A 6,166-nucleotide genomic window follows, 5' to 3' on the forward strand; every position below is an offset into this window, starting at 1 on the left:
AATGCCCCCCAAGAAGTGGCCATGGTCTAATCTGATGGGGCAACTCCTCACTTGAGGTCCCCTCTTGCCAGTGGTGTCAAATTGACTATCAAGATCAGCCATCAAAATGTGCTTATTTGTGTGTGTGTGTGTGTGTGTGTGTGTGTGTGTGTGTGTTATATACAGATGTTGCATATGCATATGCACACATGTGTGCCTGAGTGTGGGAGCCAAAGGCAATTGCATAAAAAGATAGTATAAAAAAGAAATGGTGGTAATTTAGATGGAAAAAGAGGAATATTTATCAACGAAAAGAGTTTGAAGAGTATCTAGTTTTACCTTTATTTAATTTTTTAAATTTTATGTATTCTTTTATATACTGCATGGCATAGCCAAAACCCAGGCAAAAGTTAAGTCATAAATAAGCCATACAAAAATGCTACTCTGTGGTGGTTTGCCTCCCTCCTCTATTACTCTCTACATCATCATCTCCACCACCACCATCATCATCATCATCACCATCATATCACAGTTGTCTTGTCATCACCTCTACCACCATCATCGTCATCATCACAGTTGTCATCATCACCATCACCACCACCACTGCCATCATCACCACAGTTGTCATCATCGTCATCATCATCACAGTTGTCATTATCATCATCATCACCTCTACCACCATCATCATCACCACCACAGTTGTCATCATCATCATCATCATCGTCATCATCATCACAGTTGTCATTATCATCATCACCGCCATCATCATCACCACAGTTGTCATCATCGTCATCATCATCACAGTTGTCATTATCATCATCATCATCGTCATCATCATCACAGTTGTCATTATCATCATCATCACCTCTACCACCATCATCGTCATCATCACAGTTGTCATCATCACCACCATCATCGTCATCATCACAGTTGTCATCATCACCACCATCATCGTCATCATCATCACCACAGTTGTCATCATTATTGTCATCATCATCATCATCATCATCACAGTTGTCATTATCATCATCATCGTCATCACCACCATCATCGTCATCATCATCACCACAGTTGTCATCATTATTGTCATCATCATCATCATCATCATCACAGTTGTCATTATCATCATCATCGTCATCACCACCATCGTCGTCATCATCATCACCACAGTTGTCATCATTATTGTCATCATCATCATCATCATCATCATCACAGTTGTCATTATCATCATCATCATCGCCATCACCACCATCCTCGTCATCATCATCACCATCACCATCACAGTTGTCATTGTCATCATCACCACCACCACTACCACCATCATTGTCATCATAACAGTTGTCATCGTCATCATCACCACCATCCCCACCATCATCATCAATGTCATCATCATAGTTGTCGTCATCGTCATCATCGTCATCATCGTCGTCATCATCACACCATCACAGTTGTCATTGTTATCATCATCATCATGACCGCCATCACCACCATCGTCATCATCATCACCACCACCATCATCACCATCATCGTCATCAAACAGGGTCTGTCACTAAGCCTGGAGCCCCCCGATTTGCAAAACAAGCTGGCCAGTGAGCCCCAGAGATCCTCCTGTCTCCAGCTCCCCAGTATTGTCACTACATGTCTGGCCTGGATTTTCCCATGGATTCTGGGGATCTGTACATAAGTCCCCATGCTAGCACAGCAAGCACCTCACGCCCTGAGCGTCTCCCGGGACCTTGGCTTCATTTCTTAAAAGTTATTTGCCAATTCCCTACTAAAAACATCACACTAAATTCAGAAAATTAAAAGCGTCCCCTACTCCCATTCATCACAGCGCTGGCCATTGCTGCCACGAAGTCGGGAAGAGTAACGTGAGGGGAGGAGGAAAAGCTATAATAACCAGGGGATGGGGGAAGGGGGCCATGAGGCTGGGACTGAAAGGAGAGGAGGGAGGGGGCAGGGATCAGGCTGTAAAGTGATCAAATTTTAAAAGCTATAATCATTTGTATATCTTAGTATTATTATATAAATAATTTAAAATTATATGTAGTAAACTTAAAAGGTTTAGCAAAGTTGTAAGATCAGCATGCCTACATATATGTTTATAATAAATATATAGGCTTATATTTATATATACACAGAATATGATAAAGAAATTTTAAAGACTTTTTAAAAACCCAAATAAATGATTGCTATGTCATGTTCCATATCAAGATGATTCCTATTCTCCTCAAAGTATCTGCTGATAAATTCCGTCCCAAGGGATACACAACGTCTACTCTTCTCCCCAAGGTCCCAGAACAAACTAACACACTGAGGCAAGGTCCCTCTAATGTTCACTTTGGGAAATCAGACTTACAGAGCACAGGTGAGAGAGGTCACCGACAGGTCACCGGCAGGGTGTGGGTGGAAAGTCTGACCCAGAAGGGATGGCGCTTCTCCCATCACCATGAAGATGGAACCTACCTCCCCTAGTCTTCCCCACCTTTAGACTCCAGCTACTCCTGCACACCCCAGTGCCACAAGCAGGTAAGGCAGAGCTGCAAGCCACAGACAGTAGGGTGCTCAGTTATGACCCTTCCAACACTTCCATGAGGCAGTCAACAAGCTCAGGTGCAGTAATCCTTTTGCCAGGAAACATAAATGCCATAAAGGGGGCTGGAGAGATGGCTCAGTGGTTAAGAGCACTGACTGATCTTTCAGAGGTCCTGAGTTCAAGTCCCAGCAGCTACATGGTGGCTCACAACCATCTATAATGTGATCTCATGCCTTCTTCTGGTGTGCAGGTGTACATGCTGGCAGAACATTGTATATATAATAAATAAATAAATAAATAAATCTTTGTTAAAAATAAATAAATAAATGCCATAACAACAGCAGTGGCTTGGCTCAGAGTTGTGACAGTAACACACACCAAAATCCCCAGCTTTTCCCAGTGTGAGAACCAGGGCCATGAGCAGCCAAGATATTCTGAAGAGAATGAAACAGGCCAGAGGGGAGCCCCTCCGACTAGTCATTAGGAGCCGGTTATCATCCTACTTACTTATGGGACTATGACTCAAGCACAGAGGTAGACAGCCGTAGGACCAGCGGCCCAGATCAGCAAACCCAGACACAAAACCACCTAGAAGCAGAAACTTGGCCTGCAAGTGTACTTAAGTGTGGTCCTAGAAGTACAAGAGGAAAAGTAAAAAGAAGGAAGGAAGGAAATAGAAGCACCACAATCAGAAGGGACTGGAACTAAATCCTCTGCAAGAGAAGCCAGTGCTCTTGAGCACTGAGCCACCTCTCCATCCCAGACTCTTAATAAATCACAAAAGGCAACAGCAACAAAAACAACCGTAGGCATTGTCCTAGGTCCCTCTCTGTTGCTGTAACAAACATCATGACTAAAATCAACCCAGGGAAAGAACAGGTTAATTTGGCATACAGCACAGCAGTAAGGGCAGCCAGAGCTCCCCTCAAGCAAACCAGGAGATCAAAGCAGAGACCCAGAAGGAAAGCTGCTTACTGGCTTTCTCCCCAGGATTTGTGCAGCCTGCTTTCCTACATAATTCAGAACTGCCTGCCCAGTGTGGCACCTCCCACATCAATCTCCAGTGGAGAAAATGCCCCACAGACCAGTTGGCCCTCCATGCCAATCCGACACAGGCATTTTCTCAGGTTCCCTCTTCCCAAATGACTCAAGCTTGTGTCAAGTTGATAAAAAACTAACCAGCCCAGGAACAGACTAGTACATCTGACTACACTAACACACACACACACACACACACACACACACACACACACACACACACACACACAAAATTGACCATCTTTTCAAAGTGAAAAGGCAGTGGTGGCACACACCTTTAATGCCAGCATCTGTACTTGGGAGGCAGAGGCAGGCTAGCCTGGTCTACAGAGCGACTTCCTGGGATATATGCACAGCACTGTTGGCTGGCAATTGGTCTCATCCCATACCTATGTTCTAACACACAGAAAGGACAAACTGATAAAAGCTGGCAGAAAAGACAAAGTACACGAACAAACACTACACCAGAAACAGGAAGGGGAGACATGCCAATGGACTTGTGAGGAGAGCACCAGGAAAGATGGGTTACAACAGCATTTTGCATCCAATTTTCAAACATTTTTAAAGCTTGTGAGATATGAGCAGGAGTTCTAGCATGCTGTCTTGGGGACAGAAACTGGTCTAGTCACCTCAGAGACCCAGTGTTCTCTGTTCCCAGGCATATCCTCCAAAGGAGGGGGGGAAGGGGAGGGAAAGGGGATGTAGGGGTGGGGAGCATGGTGGCGCACACCTTTAAACCCAGCACTCAAGGAGGCAGAGGCAGGCAGATCCTGTGAGTTCAAGACCAGCCTGCTCTACAGGACAGCCAAGCCTACACAGAGAAACCCTGTCCCCCCCCCTAAAAAAATCTCTTTCACAGGAGATATGAATGATCTCTTGACCATCAACCATGTTGTGGAAAGAGCACACAATCACAATGGGAGGAATGGCGGAGCAGCAGAGACGACGCTCCGTGTGGATGGCATGGTCATAACAGGCCCATGAAAACACATACTAAGGCAGACCAAAAATAATAACAAGGCAGGGCTGCCTGCTGGAAAATTGTTTGAAAATACAGAAAATCAGAGTTGATCAAACTCTCCTAACACAAAACAGACAATCCACTGACATTCAGATGAAGGAATCCTATACGTAGCAGTTAAAAATCATGAAGAAATCCACAGGCAGCAACACAACATCTCAAAAACGAAGCACTGAGCTAAAATAAAAGCATAGAAAGACATATAAACCAAGAGGTCATTCTTGCAGGGTTGAAATATGCTATGGCATAAAGCAGATGGAAATATAAAGAAATCAACAGCATTGCTTCAGCCCTGACAGCTGCATTTCTCACCTAGGTATAGCGAGTGCCTCTGAGGGGAAGCAGATGACTGGAAGTGAGGGGCGATCCAGTCACCTTCCCTCCTACCTGTAGCATTCTAGTTCAAGATAGAGCAACTTAAGGTGCTTGCCAGTACGCCTGATGTCCAGAATCTACAGGGGATAGAGATCAAGTTGTCCGCTGACCTTAACATACCCCCCACATATATAAACAAAGACATAACAAAAAAATTTTAATGAATAAAATAGGGCATGAAGTAAACATAACAGAATGGTGGGTACCCTCAGACAATTGTTTCTTCTTTGGAACCTTCCAGTCTGGTTTAATGGCTTTGCTTAAAAAGTGATAGCACTGCAACTCTAAACCTTCATTTTTCCTAATACATCTTCAAAAAAACTATAAGATTTATAATTAAATACTAAGACATCAGGGAAAAAAATGTCCAAGATTGTTAGAACTCACCTGGAACCAGACATGTGTGGTGCACGCCTTTGATCCCAGCACTCAGGGAGGCAGAGGCAGGTGGATCTCTGTGAGTTCAAGGCCAGCCTGGTCTACAAAGTGAGTCCAGGACAGTCAAGGCTACACAAAGAGACCCTGCCTCAAACAAACAAAAAAGTCACCTGTAAATCCAGCCCTCAGGAGGCAAGAAGATTGCTAGCTCAGAGCTAACCCTTTTCAAAATAATTAATAATGATAATAATAATAATAATAATAATTATTATTATTATCATTATTATTATTATAAAGGTCCAAATTCTTATTGTGAAATATATTTCAGTTTTAAAGGTTTATATAGCAAATAAATGAATGAAGCACTTAAAGATAAATTATGAGTACCTTGACCAAAAAAATTAAACAAACAAAAGTATATAGACCTATGGATAAAGGATTGGAAAACAGAAACTAACCTGTGAACTTTAAAGGTAGGCTCTGGGTGAAATGTGTCTGAATTTTTCGTTTTAGACTAGGCTTAATGGATAAAAAGAGTTGGTTAAATAAATATGTGATGAGCTTCATAGAAACCTTTGACTTTGGTAATAACTCAGAAGAGCAGATTTAACCAGACAGAGTTCTAGAGATGCAAGGGGAGACCAGTGAGGGCCTTTTGGTTTCCTTTCTGCTAACTCGCTTCTGTTAAATGATCAGGTTAAACAGACAAAATGGCTTGGGTCAAATCACTATGTTCACCCAAATGATGCTTGCTGCCGCCCCTTTAATTAAGGCGGGGCTTAGAGAACTCAATTGTTCCATTTGTGTCTCAAACCAATCAGATGGAATTCACCTTTTAC

The sequence above is a fragment of the Acomys russatus genome, chromosome 28 (genome assembly GCF_903995435.1).
Source record: "Acomys russatus chromosome 28, mAcoRus1.1, whole genome shotgun sequence".
Taxonomy (NCBI): Eukaryota; Metazoa; Chordata; class Mammalia; order Rodentia; family Muridae; genus Acomys; species Acomys russatus.